At 40.6% G+C, this 23,445-nt stretch overlaps 1 long non-coding RNA gene and 1 pseudogene across 1 annotated transcript; both read left to right on the top strand.

Annotated features, from left to right (window-relative positions):
• The window catches only part of LOC114295805 (protein argonaute 5-like), a 44,180-nt pseudogene extending 23,817 nt beyond the window's left edge, over positions 1-20,363 (top strand).
• Positions 20,364-20,562: 199 nt separating this feature from the next.
• On the top strand, positions 20,563-21,724 carry LOC145796931 (uncharacterized). The gene is made up of 2 exons (XR_014337676.1): positions 20,563-21,203; positions 21,340-21,724. It is a non-coding gene; the product is annotated as an uncharacterized LOC145796931 (long non-coding RNA).
• The last annotated feature ends 1,721 nt before the right edge of the window (positions 21,725-23,445 follow it).

The following is a 23,445-nucleotide window of genomic DNA, read 5'->3' as shown; positions in this document are numbered from 1 at the left end:
ACCCTCATTCGATTTCAAAAATCGTTTACACTCAGAGTGCTGTGCCATTCTCTACATTGGAGCATGCTTCAACTCCAACCAGTTCCGTCTTCCTGCTTCGTCTTGTCAGATTGGGCTGTTTTGCTGTGCGCAGAATGAATTAAATGTTGTGTTTTGGGCCGTATGCAGATCAATCCCCAACAGAGTAAGGGCTGTGTGTCCAGAATCAGGCAGTGGGTTATTTTGCTGTTGGCTGTTTAGTTATCTGATTATTACAGTGCAAGTGTTCAATTTTCAGACAACCAATCAATTCCATTTACATTGAGGTGTAACATGAAGGAATGCGATGCAATACACAAGATATGTAAATGTAACACTTTTTGAGCAAAAGTTTGTTTATTTCATAATCTTTTTTCAAATACAAAGTTTTGAAGGAAACAAAATCTGCCTGCGGCAGTACAAGGTAATCTAACTACCAAAGAAAAGAGGAAAAGTACAAGAAAGAAGAAAAATAACAAAAATCAGCATCTGTGTCGAACACCCCGAGGGCTGTCAGTCGGTCCTGGTCCTCTTCCTGGACGAGGGTCCAGGAGCATCATCAGCAACATCGTCAGAGCCCGAGCTAGAACCGCCTCCGGTCTCCTCCTCCGATGACTCGGACTCCGCCTCTGCCTCCGCCTCTGACTCCTCGTCGTCATCATCGTCCGGGACTGGAGCTCGCGAGCTACTCCCGACATGAGTACGCCCTCCCCTGGTACGGGGGAATATCCTGCCCTCCTCATCTCTCCCCCGAGCAGGAACAGAAGGTCCCCCTGGAGCCCCTCCTGCCATGGGAATCTGGAAAGAAGGCTGAAAAATACATAAAGAGGGAAATGCATCAGTATACTGTGAACAGTTTAAAGGTGCAGAATACAGTGTATAAGTACAGTGTGTGTATGCTGTGGGTAGTTTAACAGTACAGAATGCAGTGTATGAGTACAGTGTGTGTATGCCGTGAGCAGTTTAGCAGTGCAGAATACGACGTATGAGTACAGTGTGTGGATGCCGTGAGCAGTTTAACAGTGCAGAATGCAGTGTATGCAGTGTATCAGATGCTGTGAGATCAGTGTATCAGGTATGGTGCCATGAATCAGATTATGCAAAGCAGTGTATGAACGGTTTGAGGCCAGTGTCAGAAGAACATATCGGTATGCTGTAGAGGGCTAGGAGGTCAAATGTCCGCTGAAGCATCCCCATCATCGAGGCATTCATCGCCAACGCCTGACGGGTGTACTCAGAAGAAGCCTGCAAAAGTATCAGATGCGTCAATATTCTGTGGAATAAGCAAATGAACTGAAATGAAATGACTGTACAGAAATGCAGTAATACATACCGGAGGTAGGTCGGGGACATCGATAAACTCGTGACCAGCCGGCGGAGGGGCGAAGGGGAGCTGATAAGTCGCCCCACCCTGCCCCTGGAAAGTCAGTACAGCAGGCAGGGCAGGCCAGCCAACTCCCCGTCCTCCCTGCACTCCACCCCTGCCACGGACCCGGGCCCTCCTCGTAGCCCCTACTCCAACTCCCGCTCCGGCCCCAGCCGCTGGCGCCGCAGGCCTGGCCCCCTCTGCTCGACGGCCACTCAGAGGCCGCATCAGGTATGTCCGAACATACTCCCCGTAGTCGCCGGTGCCTCAGAAGCCGGCCTCCTCCCAACCAATGGTGTAGTCGTCCATCTGCTCGCTGGTGAGCCTCTCGGTCTCCCTCATCTCTGCAGGAGGGTGAGCCGGGACTATCTGCTCGGGTAACCCGCGGGTCTAGCGTAGAAAACGCTCCCCCAGGTACCAAGCCCGACAGACCGGGCCCTCAAGCAAGATCTGGAAACGCGAGGTCTCCTCCGCACCAGGGAACCGACCCCGCATCGCCGCCAGCAAGGAAGCCCACGGCCGCCAAGTGATCTGAAAGTGACAGACAGTTTGTTATCTACTGTTATTGAAGTATGCAGTGGGAAAGCGAAGCTTAAATAAACTGAAAGTAAAACATACCTCCGTGGGGGTGATGGTGTCGAAATATCGGCGGAAGAAGCCGAATGTCTCCCGTGGTCGCCGGGTGCATCTCCCGTCGAAGCGACTCGAGAACGGGACAGCCGGAGGAGGCTCCGCGACTGGTACGGGTGCGAGCCTAGGAAAGTAGGCGTAAACCCACAGCTGCAAAACAGATATCAGTATGACCATCAGGAAAAGCAGAATATACAGAATAAAGCAGAAATGGCAGAGCCATGTTTTGTGTATTGTGTGCAGTGTACAGTGTGAGCAGTGTACAGTCAGTGTAAAGCAGTGTATGTGTGTGCCGTGTGTACAGTATACAGCAAGTATAGTGCAGACTACAGTGTGTACAGTGTACAGAGTACAGAGAATATCGGACAGAAATGAAAAGCGGAGAAGAAATGTAACTCCCAAGCCCGCCAGTAGCCTCCGAGTAGCTGGCTGCTGCCGCGAGAAGCCGAGCTCATGTACCCGTAGAGAGTGGACAAAGCCGCGCCGCCCCAGTCATAGTGCAAAATGTCCCGGACGTCCACCAGTGCGCTGAGAAGACAGAGAGGCACGGTGTTCGCCCGATCGGCGAAGATGGTAGTCCCGAACAGGAACATGAGGAAGCCGCGAGCATACCTCTCCACGTCCTCCTGGGTCATCTGCGCCTCCTCCTCCAATGCGGGCTGGACCCGAAACTGTACCTCGAACCAGGAGTACCGCACAAAACCTGGACGAGCTAGTGGTGGCGCCTCCCCTAGTAGATAAACCTGAGCGGCGGTCCACTCATCCATGTCGGTGTCGAAGGGGATCGGATCACCCCCTACCCCGATGCCTGTGAGCATCGAGAAGTCATAAGGGGTCATCGTCATGTCCCCTGCAGCGGAAAAGTGGAACGAATCGGTGGTGTCCCACCACCTCTCCGCCAGAGCAGCCAAGAGAGGTCTGCATGTGGACAACCTGGAGAGCCCTCGGCAGAAGGCGTCGAAGCCCGCCCGGTCCACGATGTGTCGGACTGCATCAGGGAGCTCATCATACCACTCCCGTGCACCAGTATTCCCATACCCGCGAATGGTATGGGAACCCTCCTGTAAACAGAAAATAACAATTGCAAGACAACATTCAAAATGCAGTTTTGAAAAGCAAGAAGATGAAACATGTGTGCAAGTTTGTCAGATTCAAGCAAATACCGGGCGCCGGTGTGTTTACAGTGGAATAATACGTGTGATGTGTCAGCGTGTTTGGGTGTTCCAGAACGGATATAGCATGTGTGCAAATTCAACGGATTCAGACAAATACCGGGAACCGGTGTGTATGCAGTGAAATACAGTGTGTGCCGTGTGTTTGAGTGATTTAGGGTTAGTGCAGTGTGTGTGCATGTGCCAATCTCATGCAGATATCAGTTGTATGTATGTTTACAGTCAACTACAGTCTACGGTATATCAGATTTCAGCAGTTAAAGAATACAACTAGCTATGACAGTTTTGTATCCTACATTGCAGAAAGTAAAGCAGAAGATGAAGAGTTACCTCGGAAGTGCCGAATGAAAGGTGGGAGGTAGGCTCGCGTAGTAGTAGCTCAGGCGCCACGTGCCTCTCAAAGCTCCGGAACTGACGCAGGCTGTCGGGAGGTAGAACATGAACCGCCAGTCGGTAGGTCGCCGGGTCGAACGGGCGCTGGCTCAGCGGCAGGAGCTCGACCCCGGGATCCATCTCGTGGTCCGGGGGAGTCCTGCCACGTGGAATGTCGTCTGCCATATCAGAAATGATGAGAAAATGGTCGAAAAAAGGAAAACCGGGCCGGAATGCGAAGAGTCAACTGAAAAGTCAACTCCCGAGAGGGTCGGAAATGGCCGAGAAGGCCGAAATGTGAAAAGGCACGAGAATGAAGAGGAAAACGAGGGGAACAAACCCCGAAAAGGCGGGAACGCCAAACGAGGCACCGAAACAAGAATGTGATCGGTTGAAAGTGTCCGAAACGCGAAGAGAATCGCGAATCCGACGACGAAACGGGCGTAGAACGCGAAGAAACGGAGAAAGAACGAGAGGCTCTAGAGAGAGAGAGCAAGAGATTTCGGCGGAAGAGATGTGAGGAAATAGGGCTTGAAGCCCTATTTTAAAACACCCAAGGTGAAAAGTCGAAACTGCCCCGAATTAGCAACTGTTTGCCGGTCGGCAATGTTTTGTGCCGGCCGGCACTTTTTTGTGCCGATGGACTTATTTTTATGCCGGTGGCCAGCCGGTGGCCTCCCCTTTCGGCCGGTGGGGTTCCCACAGCCTTGTTTAGGCCATGTGAGAAGTTTGTGGTCTTCATAGCTCAAGAAAGTGCAAGAAAGTGCATCTCCGACGCTCAACCGGCCTCCGTTGTGACCTCAGGCCGTGTCTCCAGTGCGTGGCACTCGAATTCGTGCAAGGTGTATCCTTTTTGTATCCTTTTAAATTCAAAAATTGCCCCATGTGTGTTGCACGCGTTCATCACACTACTTCGGTGCATTGTATCGCGCTGTCATGCGCCTCATAGTTGCATTGTTATGTGCATACTACACGCACCCCTTTTGCATTGTCATGCACATTTCTCATGCATTGTCATTGCATTTTTTTATTCCATGCATTGTCATGCATTCCGGAACACGTGCGTTGTTACGCATTTTAGTCCATTTTGTTTCAGAATTGTTCGCGTTGTTTTGCGCATCGCACTGTTTTGTGCATTGTATTTGTTCGCGCTGTTCTGCGCATCGCACTGTTTTGTGCATTTCAAATCATCGCACTATTTTGTGCACCTCACTTGCATCTAGCATGTATCCTCTCGCGTTATTTTACACACCTTACTTGTACTTGTTAGTACATTGCATTGTTTTGAATACAAACCGGCTTCGCGTAGCGTATAAGTCCAATTTTCAAAATTTCGCGCCGGTCTGGCGGGACCTTAAACACGTGCGCCGGTCTGGCGGGACCTTAAACACGGGCGCCGGTCTGGCGAGACCTTAAACACGCGCCCTGGTCTGGCGAGACCTTAAACACGCACGGTCTAGGAGACCTTAAATCCTTTGGAGGTGCGAGACCTTCGGCGCATTCCTCATGCAATATCCACGGTCTAGGAGACCTTAAATCCTCTGGAGGTGCAAAACCTTCGGCACATTGATGTGTGCAGTTCATTTGCATTGTCATGCATATTGCTAACAACATTGTACCTGTTAAGTTTGTTTTCTTTTCAGGCACGATATTGCATGTACGGTTCATTTGAGGCTGGAGCGACCAGACGAACCGCGCAGGTACCCACGGTCTAGGAGACCTTAAATCCTCTGAAGGTGCAATTCCTTTGGTGTTTGTCGTGCCCGAACGACTTTCGGTGGTTTGGTAAAGCCATCTGCCTGTGCTTGCGATGAGTTCCTAGAAGACCAACTGGGACGGTGGAAACTAGAGTTCGAACGGCTTATGCCTAGAACGCAAAGGTTCGGGAGTTCCGAGACTAAAGTCTGGTTTAAATACCCAGGGGTTTACCCTCGGCTTGAAATCTGTATGGAAGCCCCATAGGTTGAGGCGGCGTGTCTACGCCTCAGTTCTGGATACTGAACCAACCTAGTATATCGCCCTGTTGATAAGATAGGAAAGTCGCAATCATAGTCGTTGCATCATAGTGCATTGTCATGCATTTCCATTGTAGCTTGCATTCATTTCATTTTTCCCCAGTAGATCGCATCATACTGCATTGTCATGCACTGTGTAAATATCCATTCCATTGCATATTTGTAAATATTGCATTGTAGATTGCATGCATTCATTGCATCACCTTCCATCTATGGCTTGCGCCTTTCCATGTTGAGCTTGGTCTGGTATGTGCCTTACTTTTCACGTAAAACACAGTTCTGCATGTGTATCGCGCCGATTCCACGCTGGCATGTTGGTTGAGGGTTGCGGCACCTTTTCTGTGTTAGACATGGCTTGTATGTGTACATGCCTTTCCTAGGCAAGATTTGGTTTGGCCCGCGTGCCATATCCATTGCATTGTAGGTTGCATGCATTCATTGCATCGCCTTCCATCTATGGCTTGCGCCTTTCCATGTTGAGCTTGGTCTGGTATGTGCCCTACTTTTCACGTAAAACACAGTTCTGCATGTGTATCGCGCCGATTCCACGCTGGTATGTTGGTTGAGGGTTGCGGCACCTTTTCTGTGTTAGACATGGCTTGTATGTGTACATGCATTTCCTAGGCAAGATTTGGTTTGGCCCGCGTGCCATATCCATTGCATCGTAGATTGCATGCATTGCATCATCTTTCATCTATGGCTTGCGCCTTTCCATGTTGAGCTTGGTCTGGTATGTGCCCATACTTCTCGTGTCAAAACATAGTTCAGTAGACCGTTCTATGTTAGACGTGGCTTGTATGCGTACATGCCCTACCTAGGCAAGATTTGGTTTGACCTGCGTGCCATATTCATTCATATTACATTGTAGTGTAATTTTTGCATCCGGCTTTAGGATCATTGTCATTTCCCCAGCGGGTCGTTTCCGCACTTATGTCAATTCCACCCAATACTTGTTCTTGTGTCTGTCTACAATGCTCACAGTTCAGTTGACCGTTCTGTGGTAGACAGACTTGTTACCTCCATCAATCTATTTGACATAGGTGTGGTTTCGAATCGCTTGTGATTGGATCGTGATTCAATTGCTTTGCATTTAGTTTGCATTGTTTTAATTACATTGCATCTTCATTTGCATTGTTTATACATTGTTTTGTATATATTGCATATCATTTTGCATCCATTCTTGCATTGTCATGCGAGTTGCTAATGATATTGTACCTATGAAGTTTGTTTTCTTTCCAGGCACGATATTGTATGTACGGTTCATTTGAGGCTGGTGCAACCAGACGAGCCGCACATGTATTGTATCTCCCGAGTGAGACGTATTGAGAATTGCATAATTCTCATACATCCTTTCTGCATTGTAGTGTAGTTTGGTGTATGCTAGCTTAAAACTGTCGCATGTATGCTTCGTTACAGCTGTCTTTGCATGATCATAAGTTATGCTCGGCTCCGTGCATTGTCTTGCATTTTGCCCCTGCCTTCGGGCGCATATCTTATTTGTTTTGCATGTTTGTCTGAGTCTTCGGCCTTGCCAAAAATGGGTCGTCTCTGGGCTTTGACATTCACTCCCGTCATTGTTATGACTTTCGAGTTCTGTCAAAGAGGGGCAACTGTAGACACCCCATTTTTGACCGTCCTCAAGACTTGGACGTCACCGTTGGAACACTCAGTGATTATCCATGTTTGTGTTCGTTTGGAGTTCCCGGAGGTCTCGGCTCGCGCGCCTTGCCTCAGGATCCCCGAACTCGACCGTTTAGTGTCTGGTTTCAAACCAAACACTTGCATCTTGCCTTTGAGAAGCAGGGTAGGGCTTGTAGACCATCCCCACCCATCACCGGCAGTGGCTAGAGGCCACCGGCTGGTTTTTGTCTTCACCGGCAATATAGTTTGCCGGTCGGCATCTTTTATTGCCGGTCAGTACTATTTAGTGCCGGTCGGCACTCCTTTTGGCCAAGATGGCATTTTTGGCCGGCCGATTGCTGTTCATCTGCTTTTGCAGATATTTTAGGACAGCTGTCTTGCTTTTGCATCCCTCCATACACGTGTATGGAGGGATCTCCCTCTTGTAAAGCTTGTCTTGTAAGCTTTACAAGACAATATAGAGAGAAGCTCTCTCTACGCAAAAAAGGGGAGGACTAAGGAGAGAGACTTAGGATATTTTGAGAGCAAGAACAGCCATTGTTAGGGTTTGAGCTTTAGGGTTTGAGTTACATATATTTTCTATCTCTCTTTCCCTCTCATTTGTGCTCTATGTGTTTTGTGTCTTACTATTACACACAAACACCTAGTGTTTCACCTTCCTCTTAGAGCTGAGGTTCTAAGGGACTGATTTTGAGGTTTTGGTGTTGGATTCAAGCTAAAGGAGGCCATTGGAGCACCATTGTTGAAGAAAGCTTCAAGGGTGAGAATCTAGTCCCATTTTCCCCCATTTTTGCATTGATTTTCTACCTATCTTAGAGCTGTTTCTGTGCTTATTATATAATACAAAAAAGTTCTGTTTTTAGGCCCTCTTTATTGTTTATTAAGAGTGTTTCTTAGTTTGAGGGTTGTTGACCCCTCTTAGGCCTTGAAAGGCCTCATTTTGAGCCATTTTGTGCTAGCTCCGGGATTTTGGTGTTGAGGTCTCTTCACCACTGAAATCTTGAGGGATTTCAGTGGTGAAGGTGATGCCTTGAAGTCCCAAGAAGGAGAGGGTCACCCCCTCTCCTTGTTGTCCTTGAAAAGGGCATGTTTTGGCCTCTTGAGAGAGCATTATGCTTGAGTGTGTGTTGAGCATATTTGGGCTGTTTTTCATGCTTATATATCCATAATATAACATGATTTTAAGTTGGTTTTGGTACTCCATGCATGCTTAGCATAGTTGCCATGTAATGCCTTGTTATGCCTTAATATGTCTTAGGTTGTGTGCCTTTGTTTCTAGCATGTTTTAGGCTTAGTCTTGTGAAGATTATGTGCTTATCTTGACATGTTTTAGGTCTGTCCATAAGTGTTTGGGTCGATTTTGGCATGCTTGATATAGCTCCTTTGTATTTGGACTTGTTGGCCTTGAGCATATGAATGTATAGCATGGCATCTTTGCATTGTTTTGGTAATTCGGGACCACCCTACATGCTATTTCAGTCCCATTTCCATGCTAGTTTGATCGCCTTGCATGCCTCTTTAATGCTTTGGAAGTATGTGTTGCATGCTCCATATTTTGACCATTGTGTATGCCTTTGTATTTGAGCCACTTAGATGCCATCTAAGTAGTCCTTTAGCCTTGTTTTAACATGCTAAAAACCTATTTTTAGTTGTTTAATGCATGCCATGTTTGTTGTGATAAACGGGCTTCAAAGCTTCATGACTTGCTTCAAGTACTTGGACCATGTTCGCATGCATTTGCTTGTCTTGTTTAACTTGGTTTGGCGCCATTTTATAGCATGATTTTAGAGTTTATAATGCATGCTAATTAGTCCATGTTTCCCCCTTTCAAATGTATTTGAGAGTTGTTCAAATTGTGCCTAAGTGTTGGCCTTCAATTATGTGCATGTGTGTATGTATTTGGTCCCTCATGTTTGGGCATTTTGGCTACTGTTTTAGGCCTATTTTAGAGTTGCCTAATTCATGCATAAGTCCATCTTTACATCCATTTGCATGCCCCTATGTTTGCTTGTATGCTTGCATAAGTATGTCGCCATGCCATGTTGCATCCTTAGCTTGCATGCTTAGGTTGCATTGCATCTCGCATGCATGCCTTGTTCCTTGACTTGATGATAGGAATTGGGCCTTGTTTGTTTGATGGTTTACATTGCATTTGAAATCAAAGTTGCATACTTGGTTCTTTGGGACATCATGCATGGAAATGAGTGATTGGTGGTCCGAAGACCGAGGCACATGTCCCTTTGAGTCATCACAATGATAAGAGACATGGTTGGTGCATATATGCCTTGAAATGTGCTGCCATGCTTTTCCTTGTCCTCTGTTGCTGTGAGTTGCAGGTTTTGCAGGAATACTTTGCCGACCGGCATTGTTAAGTGCCGACCGGCCATTCTTTCTATGCCGATAGCTTCATTAATGGCCGGTGGCCACATCTCATTGCCGGTGGCAATTTCATTCGGCCGGTGGTGATCCCCTCTGTCCAAGGGAGCAGCCCTGAGGTTTTGACAACCTCCAGAGGAGTGAAGGAAGGAAAACAGAGGCAGCCCATGCATGGCGACGCGTTTCCCGAGGCATTTTACTACTTTTCTTAGTCTATTTAATTTGTTAATTAAATTAGGCAATTTGTAATATTTAATTAGCTTGCGTAGTTAATTAAATTGTAATATTTATTCGGTCCCTCCGAGTGAGGGCAAATCTGTAATAAGTGTGGGTGAGTGGTGTGTATGTCTTCCAATCCCCACTTCTTTCTTCCCTTTTACTTACTTGCTTTGATGGTTAGTGTTAGGGCACGTTTAATTTAGCATACCTCATGCTATGTCTGCGTGCATTCGTGCATTTGTATTACATGCATTAGGCTCGGTACATTATGCTAACTACATCTGTACTTCAATTCCCAAATTGACTATGTGATAATTGATCGCATTTCACATGCCATGTTTAGGGTTAGCCGAGCCTGCCTAGATTGCATTTTTGCATGTGATGCATTAGCCATTTTTTAACATGGACTTGGATCATGCATGTTTGCTAACAAGTTCTTTGTTTTGGCACGGAGTACTATGTAAGTATTTTAATGCTTTAGCATGTCGCATGTGTGTGAATGCTACCATGACAGTATGTTTACCATGTGGCTAGATGCTTATGTGATAAACTGTTTGAATGCCTGTGGGTGGAGGTTGGGTTGTTTGAGTTGGAAAAACTCGTTGAAATCCGCATTTTAGCCTACTTGCGAGTAGCAAATCCAAAACCTTTTTCAAAACAAACGGATATATAATGTTTATTTCCAAATTAGGCAATCTAGTCTATACTTGTTTGCTGCGTGCATAAATATAGTAATTCTAGGCTAATAATTGGAATAAGAGCACATAACGTTTTCAAAAACGGATATCATGGTTAGTAGAGGCCGGTCTTCGGACCGGGCGAAAGGGGGTGCTCATAGCTGACCTTCCCCAATCGTACCCAAGCTCCCGAGCCGAGACAACTCCGGTGATGACGGACATGTGGCCTTCGGCACCGAGTCAGGGTTTCCTAAATTTCCCCATTTAAAAAATATTTAGGTGGCGACTCTGTATCTGGCAAAGCAGTCCATGTTTGGCACTACTTTTTCAAAAAAATCTGTTTTCTCAAACGATTTGCCAGATTTGGACTCTTTGGTTCAGATTTAGAACCGTGACACAAATCGAGTCCGAACTGTAGCATGAGGCCCACGGGCGCGTCTACACCCATACATAGCCTCATCCAACAATACTTCCCGCGAGCCCACGGTGACACAAGTTTCACATGCTTGCGGCGGAGCAAGCTACCTGGCCGCTTACTATTCATTGATTCCGTGGTCCATAAGAATGCCCTTCCACTTGGACATAAAGCTGAGCGCCGCTTGGAGTTTGTTCGAGTCTTATACGGTTATCAGCATGGCTATCAGGTCTCGCTTGCACACATCATCTGGATGCATATGCAAAAATTTCTACGAGAGGCAGTTCTTCCTCAACCTATGCAGAACCAGACTTGGCCGCTACCATTTGCCAACTTGCTGACACTTGTTTTTGAGCTAAACGGCCTCCCCATTGATTCGACTAAGGAGATTGATCGAGCTTATCCGACTTTCGGGCAACGGGAATGGCAACATAGCCTATCTCGCATTCTGTAGCAGGTTGGTGTCCCGGTTGACGAGGCCTCGGACCCTGTCCACGACCAACCAGCTCATCCGGCCTCCCTTGTGCCTCCGCAAGGGGACTCATTCAACATGACTCGCGAGGAGTACTTATAGCTTTAGCACTCGGTGGATCAGGTCCACAGTTCTCTTCGTGATCACCACCAGAGTGTTATGGGGTTGCACACAGATTTTCAAGCGCATCGAGACTATTCTCAAGCAGCCTTCGACCAGCTACACGCCCGCTAGCTCGACATTTAGCAGTCAGTTGCATCATTGCAAACTGACTTTTATGCATATCGTGAGTCAAGCCAGCAACATTTTGATCAGCTTGGCCAATGGGTTCAAGATGAAGCCTTTGAGACGCGATCTTTGATGAATGCCTTGTTTGCCCAGCATTTCCTGCCACCACCGCCACTGGGTTCTCCGTAGTACCAACCTAAATATTGCTTTGTCTCATTATTTTATTTTCTTTTTTCTTTTTTCTTTTTTAGTTCTTTCTTCTTTTCTTCCAAAAGAAAAAAGTGTGAAGTGTGTGTGTGTGTGTGTGTGTTACTATATGCCTACCTGGATGTGCACCTACAATCTTTGGTAATCTTCTCTCATTTCTCTTTACTTTTCCATTGAGGACAATGTCATATTCAAATTGGGGGATGAGGGTTGTATTTTCTTTTGTGCATTTCTATTTGGCTCAATCATTCATGCTTATGCTTGTTTCACTTGATTGCATTACTTCACTTGATGTGACTTGTTGCTAGTAGGGTGATGATATTTGCATATGTTAATTGAGGAGCATAGTAGACTTGTATGAAAAGGGTTTATTAGGTAGATACTTGCATGTGACGTTTGCACTAGGAGAGTTGTCTGTGTTTGTGGTATTAGTACACTTGTCATGAGTATGCCTTAATTCACATGAACACACTATCATAGCGGTGACCTCTTTATTATAATCCCTGGTGTACATCATTGACAATGGCTAGGGTTACAGAAGCCAAGATTCCATTAAAAAAAAAACGCTTGACTTGTTTGGGTTCGTAGCCTTTTTAACTCGAGTTATTAAGCCCGCAGGGGTGTCTTTACACCTAGTGCCCTAAAATCGTCTGGTTTGGGAGTCATTGGCCCAATACTTGCTACATGGGTTAATTAGAAAGCTTAAGTGACTTAGACATTGCACAGTTAAGGAAAACTAAGGAGAATGACTTGTTCGGATTCGTAGCCTTTTCAACTCGAGTTATTAAGCCCATAGGGGTGTCTCTACACCTAGTGCCCTAAAACCGTCTGATTTGGGAGTCATTGGCCCAATACTTGCTACATGGGTTGATTAGAAAGCTTAATGGATCAGGACATTGCACAGTCATTTAAAAACAAAAACAAAAATAAAAAAACTTTTGAGAATCTTGGCTGCAACAGTTTAGTTTTTCTGTATATGTTGGGTGTTATTATGAGTTACACTGGGCTATTATAGTGGATAGTTAACTAATATGGAGATTGCACTTTACACCGAGGATACTGATGATTTGTCTACTAGCATGCACAAATACAGGGGACTTTACTTTTGTATTAATTGAATTGTGGTTTTGACTCAATAGATTCCTTCATGCTTGTCCACTGTGCCTTTAATGACTCATTATGTCTTAATATCACACTGTAGTGGCACATAAGTTGATTGTTAGGTGGAGTAGTATGGTTAATTGTTGGGCATATATGAATATGTTAATGTTTGTGGGTATCATTTCTGGAAACCCTCACGAGACTTTACTCGTCCACTTGGGGTAACTTTGTGGTTTAAAGGCTTGTTGCATATGCTAAATGCAACCGTTTTCCCACGAAAGAGGAAATGGCTAGATTTTGTTTAATTTAATTTTATTTTTATTACTTGCTTGAGGACTAGCAAGTTGTAAGTTGGAGGATGTGATTAAGGCCGAATTGTACAACATTGAGGCCGTTAATTAGGATCTCTTAACTTTACTTGCTTGTCAAACTGTATACTTTATGTGTGTTTAATGTCAATCAGGTTGTACATAGTCGGAGCATAAAATGGGCAAAAAGACAGAATTTGGAGAGAAAACAGATTCCTGCACGTGTGTTGACTTTCCTGGAAAAACGTGCCCGATGTTTTAAACATGTTGGCAAGACATCAGAAGTATAAATAGGCAAGAAAAAGGGTGGATTAGGGTTCTGAAATTGTTTTTGCATCAAAGAGAGGCTAGGCTTTCAAGGGAAGAGAGGCTAGGGTTTCAAGAGGTGATTTTCTCCAAAAAGCTTGAAGGACACTTCCATGCACTGCAAGAAAACACATTTTTGCCGACTATTTTTGGCTACCAAAACAAATTTAGTCGCCAAAAGTGTGGGAATTGGCTACCAAAATTAATTTTAGTCGGCAAAAGTCAACCTTTTACCTACTAATATCTTTTAGTAGGGGAATGTTGATTATTGGCGACTAAAAAAAATTTAGTAGCTAAAAAAAATACAATTGGCGACTAGAAAATTTTTTAGTAGCTAAACATATCACAATTTTAGTCGCCAAAGACCTACTTTCGGCTACTAAATAGTTTGGTAGCCGAATGAAAATAAAAAAAATTATAAAATACCTTTGGCGACCAAAATTTTAGTCTCCAAAAACAGGGGATTCACCGACTAAATTACGTTTTAGTCGCCAAAGGACTACTTTTGGCTACTAAATAGTTTGGTAGCCGAATGAAAATAAAAAAAATTATAAAATACCTTTGGCGACCAAAATGTTTGTCGCCAAAAACAGGGGATTCACCGACTAAATTATTTTTTAGTCGCCAAAGACCTACTTTTGGCTACTAAATAGTTTGGTAGCCGAATGAAAATAAAAAAATTATAAAATACCTTTGGCGACCAAAATTTTGGTCGCCAAAAACAGGGGATTCACCGACTAAATTACGTTTTAGTCGCCAAAGGACTACTTTTGGCTACTAAATAGTTTGGTAGCCGATTGTTTAATAATGGTAAAGTGTTCCTTTAGGTAATGGTAATTTCTGTAGGGTTGTAATGAAAAATTAATATTATTAAAATGTAATATTATTAAAATGTAATGAATATTTTTAAAATGTAATAATTTATCATTTAAATAAAATTTTCAATTTTTCAATATCATTATCAAAACGAGGGCTAAGCGTGTAAAAAAAATTCACTCATGACTTATAAGTAAATAAATCTGATTTGTAAGACTTATTGATATTATTTCAGATTTTAAAATTTTTCTTAATTTTTTAATAACTAATTTTTTCAACTTTTTTAAATATTTTAAGCAAATTTGTTTATTTTTTAGACTCACTTAATTTAGATATATTTAAAAAAGAAAATATTTGTGATTTTTTTAAAATACAAAATAAGTACTCACTTAATTCACTTAATTTAGATATATTTTTTTTAAAAATTTGAGGGATCTATAAAAGTGATTGGCGATTTAATGCTAATTGAACTGAAGGCCTAAACTGGGGCTGTGCGTATATATTTTTTAGTTATGCGCTAATGATTTTGACCGCTAGTTACAACTGAATAATAAATTAATTAAATCCACTTGACACATGATTTCTTCATCTGTCGTTATCTATGAGAAAATATACATATTGCATGTTCTAAAATTCTAAAAAATTGATTAGTGCCTAGTTAGTCATGCAGGAGTCCCCAAAAAAAAAAAAAACACGAGTTGAGCTGGCTCATAATTTTTTATTAAAAATTTTTTCCTTCTTTTTTTTAAATTTTCTTTCCTTCTTTTCTTTCTTATTATATATATATATATATATAAAATATAAGAATATAAGAAAATATAAGAATATAAAATATAAGAATATAAAATTTTAAAATATATTATTATATTTTTCAGTACAAAAAATATTAGGACAAATATTTCAGATAATTTAATTTTTACCTTTTTTTTAATTTATAATTTTATTACTTATATTTTATTTAAATATAATTTTAATATATTTGTTACTTTTATTTTAATTTTTTTTGAAGTTGTTATTTTACTTTTGCCGACTAAATATTAGTCGGCGATTATAATTATAAAATTTAAAAATTGTGCTTCATATCTGAGGGAAACTTTGGAGGGAAACTGTATTACTTCTTTCTTTTCTCTCTCTCTTTCTCACTCTCTCACGCCTCTGCCCTCCTCCAGCTCTCTCTCTCGCCTTTGTCTCCATCGTCGTCGGGTACGGGAGCATCACTGCCATCGCACACGAGCACCACCGTCACTGCGTATGCGATTCCACTTTGATCGACTCAGCCCTTCCTCTTTGATCTCTCTGAAATTATCTCTAGATCGACCAAGGATCTCCGGGCCACCATTATCACAGGTAAGAAAACTTCCATTTCTCTCTCTATTTTTCTGAAATCTGGTTCTTCTCTGATCTGATGAGTGAATTAGTTTTGAATTCAGTTCTGAAATGGTTTGATCTTTATTTGCTGATTTTGGATTGTTTTTTCTCTCATCTGTATAGTTTCTCTGTGTATAGCAAAGATGAATCATGCTATATACTTTTTGTGTCTGCAAGGTGCTCGACAAAATGTCACATTGGCAACTGAAATTTGTATTTTGTTTAGGTGAGTCTTTTGACTGAAAATGGAAACACCAAGGATGATTTGAGGCTCCCCACTGATGATGCTCTGCTCCCCACTGAAAATTCTAGCCATGACTGGTATATACCTATGTTTTATACAAGTACATCATATACATGTGTTTATATTGTTTATCAATTTCATATCCTTGTCTTGTGGGTTAACATATTAATGTTAAAATCTTGAGTTTTGATTGCTTGCTTAGTTTTTTTTTTTTTTTTTTTTTAATTGCTATTTTTGTCCATGTATAATGTAGATGCACATAATAGAAGTTTTTATGAACCAAGATAGTTTATGAAATATTTTGCCTGCTCTTTTTGAGTTTTGTATACTGTGTTGCATAGTAGTTTATTGGTTTCAGTTTTGTTTCTGTTGGCATTGATGTTTTGTAATTTGCCTCTCTACAACTAATTCTTGTTATGGTTATATCACAATTTCACTTAATGATATATATAGGTATCAATCACACCTAAGTTTATTTCCAAAAAACTCCATCGGGAAATCATTAACAAGCTTGTTGAATTGTACCGTGAGTCACACTTGGGCAAGCGACAACTAGCTTATGATGGAAGGAAGAGTGTCTACACTACTGGGCCTTTGCCTTTTTCTTCCAAGGACTTTGTCATCAAGCTCGTCGACCAAGATCGAGGAGCAAGGTTATCTTTATTTTGTGGTTTCATTGCAATTTGTTATAGTTGAGTTGTATATATGTGTCTTTATTGAAGTGTGATTGGTGAAGAGCATTGAAAATAGTAACCTTATTATCAATTGCTTTTCAACTCAAATGGAAAACTAGCTTTAATCTTTTTCTTATTGATTTTGAGTAAGATGGTGGCTCGTATGTCATTATCTAGATGGGAATTTGTGCCAACAAGAAAATATGGTATGCTTTAGTTGAAGTTAATGCTATGCTTGCTTTAATTGCAGGAAGGATCGTGAATTTAAGGTCTCAATCAAATTTGCTGCTAAACCTGACATACATCATCTTCAAGAATTCATGCGTGGTAGACAACTTGATACCCCACAAGAAACTATACAAGTTCTTGATGTGGTTTTAAGGGAAACACTACCGATGAAGTGATTTCTCTCACTGACCAATAACTATTATTAATTTTTTTTTTTTGGCTTGAACTCTTGTTTTGTTTCTTTTTATCTTGGTCATGTGGTATATCAATTTCTGGGAACTGGGGTGATTGATTTTGAGGCTTTTGATTGCAGTAATGTAGTTGTGGGAAGGTCATTCTTCTCTCCAAGCGTTGGTGTAGGTGACCTTGGAAATGGATTTCAATATTGGAAAGGATTCTATCAAAGTCTTCGTCCTATTCAGATGGGCCTCTCCCTTAATATTGGTAGAAATATTTTTCAATTCTCCACTCCCTCTTCCCATTTTTTAGGAAATATATAGCACTGGCTGAGGTTATTATGGGCCTGCTCCAAAAATTATGATGTTGTTGATCATTCTTAATCGGACATCTAAATGTTGTTTTGCAGATATGTCAGCCAGAGCATTCTACGAACCCATTCTTGTTACTGACTTTGTTGCAAAGTATTTCAATGTTAAGGATCTGACAAGGCCTCTATCCGATCAAGATTGTCTTAAGGTATTTTTTGGTAGCTATACCTCATGACATACAGTAGGATTTTATATTAATTTGTTGAAAAGTGAATACTAAAAATTTTAGGCTAAGATGGAACAAAACTGAGGGTTACGATATAGACTGAAGGTGAAGAAATGGGATTTCCATGATGAAGTGCTCTTTATATTATTTCTGTATGTGTTACACTGACATGTTTATTACATGATGAAGTGCTCTTTGTTTCCTCTAGTACATTTATTTAACACAATTGTGTCGTCATGTGAGGATATAACAAAACAAAGAAGCACACAACTTGTTCTGCTGATGTTCTGTATCAGATTTAAGAATGTCTGTCGGTGGTAACATCAGAATCATATTGTTATTTGGGTTTGAGCATCAGGGTTGTTAGGGATATTTTCTTGCTTTATTGTGTTTATGTATCAATGGAACTTGTGTTAACTTTGGCAATATGTTTGGCACTCATCCCAAGTTAGTACCTCATAGCTAATTTGTTGTTTTTGTATCTAGCAAATTGCTTCAATTGCATCCTACTACTACAATTGTACAAAAGTTCTTATTTGAGCATTGGGATGTTTTCTTATATACATATATCTTTTTGTTTAGAGTATTATCATTGATCAAACTTCTTTTCATATTGGTTTTAACTCTTTTTTTTGTTAATTTTTTTTTATGTGCCTTTGACACTTGTATTGAATTACAGGTTCCCTCTTGATGACACTGGTGAAAAGATGTCAGTTGTTGAGTACTTTCGTCAGAAATACAATATTATACTTCAATATACATTCTTGCCTGCACTTGTAGCTGGAAGTGATGCCAAACCTGTTTATCTGCCCATGGAGGTTTCTTCAATTATTTCGACTTTTGATATGTTTTCTGTTATTTGTGTCTTGTTTGCCACTACTAGTGACTTTAGTTGACAATGGTAGTTCTTTTGCTATAGATTTGCAAGATTGTTGAAGGGTAAAGGTACTCTAAAAAGTTGAATGAGAAGCAGGTGAGTGCCCTGCTAAAGGCAACCTGTCAACGTCCTGATGTAAGAGAGGGCAGTATTAAGCAGGTATGAGTTGTGTTCAGATTTTAAATGTATTCTGTTGCTGGAAGTTCTTGACTTTGGTTATTTTGATTATTAAATAAAAAAGACCTTGGTGATGAAATTGTTCTCTTTTTATGTCTGGTCCATAGTATTTCTTACTAGACATAGATTGACTCTACAGATGGTTCGCCATAATAATTACAACAACGATAAGCTTGTGAATGAAGAATTTGGTATTCAAGTGAGGGCTGAACTTGCATCTGTTGATGCACGAGTTCTCCCACCTCCAAGGGTAATCTTCTGTGAATGAATCATTTTTATTTTCCATGTGTGAATGAGTCTAACATTGACTTTGGTGGTTCAGCTCAAGTATCATGATACTGGGAAAGAGACACAGGTTGATCCAAGGGTTGGTGTATGGAACATGATTGACAAGGTGAAACAGCAGTTATATTTTTGTGTTGTTGGTGATTGGTGGAATAAACCTGGGACGATTACCATATGATTCTTAAGTGTGTAGATTGATGTGGTTCTTTTTTTTCCCGTGGGTTGGATGCATCAAGAAAAAATGACAATACATTGTACAAATCTTGTCTGTATGGTATTTTTCAGAATTCTAGATTTTTATCAAATGGTTGATTTTCGTTCACTATTTTTTTATCCTGTCTGTTGGCTAGAACTAAAAAAATACCATTTTGTTTCTTCTGCAGCTAGATGACATTTAGTACTTGTGATTTTGTAGAAAATGGTTAATGGTGGCAAGGTGGAATTCTGGACATGCATCAGCTTTTCATGATCTAGAATTAATTTAGACCAGTTCTGCCGTGAATTGATTTCTATGTGTCATAGTAAAGGGATGGTATAGATTTATCATTGCATGCATGCAGTTGTCCATTTCAGTCGTTGCTGAACTAGAAAGAAAGAGCCTGATGTTTTTTGTTTCCTTTTGATGAATGTGCAAGGATTTCAATGAGCCTTTCCTTCCTATTAAATCAGCATATCCTGGTCAAATTGAGAAGGATCTCCATGATATTCATGCCCGTTCTACTGAAAAATTAGCAAACATGGGATTGACAGGGAAGCAACTTCAGCTGTTAATTATTGTTTTGCCTGATGTCAGCGGGTCATATGGTTTGTCGTTGTACCCAAAATTTGAAATTTGCTCAGAGATGTGGTTGTTTACTTGCGTGACATTTTTTATGTTTTACAGGAAAGATCAAAAGAGTGTGTGAAACAGAGTTGGGCATTGTCTCACAATGCTGTCAACCTAGGCAAGCACAAAAGAATAATAATAAACAGTATCTAGAAAATTTGTCTCTCAAGATAAATGTGAAGGTTGTATATCTGTTCAAATGTTCATATCAATTTAGGTTAAATTTTATTCTTTATATTATATGTGTCTATGGCTAATTGTTTTAAACTTCAATAGGTTGGGGGTCGAAACACTGTGTTGATGAGCGCTATTGAAAGAAGAATCCCGTTTGTGACTGATCGCCCTACAATCATCTTTGGAGCTGATGTAACTCATTCTCAACCTGGGGATGACGCAAGCCCATCCATTGCTGTGGTATGTCGTCTAGCATCTAAGCAAGAGCATCATGGAATTTTTTTGATGAAAGTTGGATTTATATTTTACAGGTGGTTGCTTCAATGGATTGGCCTGAGGTAACGAAGTACAGAGGACTGGTTTCTGCACAGGGACACAAGGAAGAATCATCCAGGATCTCTATAAAACATATCAGGATCCTCAAAAGGGCACCGTTCATTATGGAATGATTAAGTAAAAAGTCCACAACATTACTTGAATGTGTTTTTATAATTTTTCTTAACATCTTTTCTTATTTTTTATTAAACTACATATATATTTGTCTTAACATCATAAATAAATCAAAACAAGAGGAGACAAAACTACATATATATTTGTTACTTTGTCATTTTCTTTGAGTTCACTTTGTCACTTTGAGTTCACTTTGAGTTCACTTTGTCATTTTCTTTGAGTTCACTTTGTCATATATATATTATCATTTTTAACTATACAAAACAAGAGGTAAGGTTGGGTTGGTGTCCATATTGCTAGTCAAGTCAAAAAGGAGACAAAACTACAAGCATGAGAGTTAGCTATCATTTACATCATTATCAGTCCCAATGTGACGTAAATCCAAATACACTTGGTTTCAATTACAAAATTTCTTGAAGCTTGGTCAATGCTTTTAATGTGATTCTGTCTTACCTTAGGAAGCAAACTGCAAATGCTAAATTGTTTGCCTTTTGAATAGAATATTTCTGGCCTTTACTATGTTCATCATTACCAGCTTGAATATTATGGGAGTGCAAATGTCGCTTGTTTCTCCATTTTTATTTATGATTTTTGTGGGTTGTTGTTGTTGTAATGCTCTTCATTCATTAAACCCCTCAAACTGGGGTAAGTTGACTTTATCAGACTAATTTAGTGGAACTAGCTTCACTTTATCAGACTAATTTAGTGGATGTTGAACTTGTTTACTATTTTTATGCATAGAGATAGGCTTTGTTAATTTCATTATCCTCTGCTGCAATCTAGGCTTTCAGAACAAAGGAGAAAGAAACTCCAAGCAAAGGAGGCTGAATTGAGGAGGAGGGAGCAGGTACTTGTTTATACTAATTAAAATTATAGCTTTCAAATATGTTTTACCTAGAATTGAATGGCTATTTTTTTAATTTTATTTTCATGGACACTTGGTACTAATCTTATTAGTTTTTCATTTTATTTATATTATGCAGGATGTTTACATGTACTTCCGTGGCAGTGGCAAAGCAGCAGAGATGAAGCGTGAGGCTGCAAAACGGACAATGATGGCTGCACTGCCATGATTCAGAAAGATTCTTTGGTTTGATAATGCTGAGAGAAATCGAAACATTCACTATTTTTTTGCACTTGTGCCTAGTCTAGTATTTATAAGCCTTCATATAATCTTCTTAAAATATGTATGTAAAAGACAGATTCTGACAAACAAGTTTAAGTTAGGACATATTGTGGTACATATGTCCTTTTTGGAAATTAATTTAGTTAGTCCTGTATTATGTATGAAATGAAATTATTGACGTTGGATTAGACTTGGTTCGTATGGAATTTGTATTATATATAGAATTGGACGTTTCTTTTTAATGTTTTGGATGGTTGGAACTAGAATGTGTGCACGTTGTTGAATGCTTGATAATATATTTAGCGTTGATGGGTTATATTGGGTTATATTGAATCCTATGTTATGTACGTACAGGTTGTATTAAACATGGATGTAGGTTGTTTAGAATTTTTTTGGGAAAAAAAAAAAAAAAACAAAAAATATTTGACCACCAAATATTTTGGTAGCCAAATACATAGTTGGAATTATTTGGCTACTAATAATTTAGTAGCAAAAACATTTGGCGACTAAAACATTTGGTAGCAAAAAGTAATGAATAGTTGGTTAAAATTTTCATGTAGAACTTTTAGTGTCTAAAAAATTAGTAGCCGAAATGTCACTATTGCCGACTAAGTATGGATTCATAGCCAAATGTTAACTTTCGGTGACTAATTCTTTCGTAGCAAAAAGTAACACATTCGCCGACCAAATGAATGTTAGTAGCCAAAAGTCACATTCGGCGACTAATACTTTAGTGGCAGAAACATACCTTTTCCCAACTAAACTAAGATTAGTAGCCAAATGTGTACACTTTCGGCAACCAAATAAATTTTAGTCGCCAATACTATCGCCGACAGGGTAAAGGCAACGAGCTTAGCGACAAAAAATTTTGGTCGCTAAATGGTTTCGGCGACCAAATTTTGGAGTTTTGGCGACCAATATTTTGGTAGCCAAAAGTGACATTTCTTGTAGTGATGGGGTCTTCTTCCTCATCTTCTTCCTCTTCCCACTCCTCCATGAGTGGCTAGTCTTTTTTTCTAGGGTTTTGATGAAACCCTAGCCATGTAATTAGTTTTTCTTTTTGATTTTCAATTATGTAAAGGTTTGAACAATTGTATGGTGTTTTGGAAGTTTTATATATACACTTTCCATTATTTCTTCAAGTATTCAACTTTCTGTGATTGTTGAATGTTTTCCATACAAGAGTTTTCTATTCTTTCACATTCAAGGTATGAGACGAACCATACTACGAGGGATGAGTCGTGTCACTACCCTAGTTTAGAGTGAACGATTCGTACTACTTGAGATGGTTTGTACTCGTACATTGAACGTGATGATTTTCTTGTTAAATGCTTTGAACTTGTAGTTGCGAAGCATTATTCCGTTCGAACCATAACATAATTGATTTCAATTAAAAACCCTATTTACATGACTAGTGGTGGACTCTTTGCCCTAGGTTTTTCCCTAAATCAGTAAATCCAATTTTATTTATAGTTGATAATTTAATTACTTAGTTTAACTTATTTGTTATTAAATTAGGTTATGAACAATCAATCTTTTCATCAAAATTAATTTAGGAATTTAACAATTAAATTAGTTTAATTTGACTATTGTCTCTATGGATCGATACCTAGACTTGTCATTATTCTAAAAGAATTTGATATAGTTTTGTGTTTAATTTTGGTGTGTGTAACGACCCATCAGAAGCATCCCGAAGAATATCAGTGGCTTAAAGTCCATGGAATCTCTTGATTTCTCTAACAACCAACTTTTAGGCACAATTCCGGAGAGCATGTCAGCTTTGAATTTTTTGAGCTATTTGAACCTGTCATACACAACTTCTCCGGACATATTCCAACTTGAAACCAACTCCAAACTCTTGTTGATCCTTCTATTTACATTGGCAACGATGAACTCTGTGGAACTCCGCTACCAAAGAAATGCCCTGGTGATGAACATTCGCAATCTCCAACAAGTTTAATCC

Source organism: Camellia sinensis, chromosome 8 (assembly GCF_055761805.1).
Source record: "Camellia sinensis isolate YWXY chromosome 8, ASM5576180v1, whole genome shotgun sequence".
Taxonomy (NCBI): Eukaryota; Viridiplantae; Streptophyta; class Magnoliopsida; order Ericales; family Theaceae; genus Camellia; species Camellia sinensis.
Note: the sequence above shows the minus strand (reverse complement) of the source record. Positions and strands in the feature narration are given on the sequence as shown.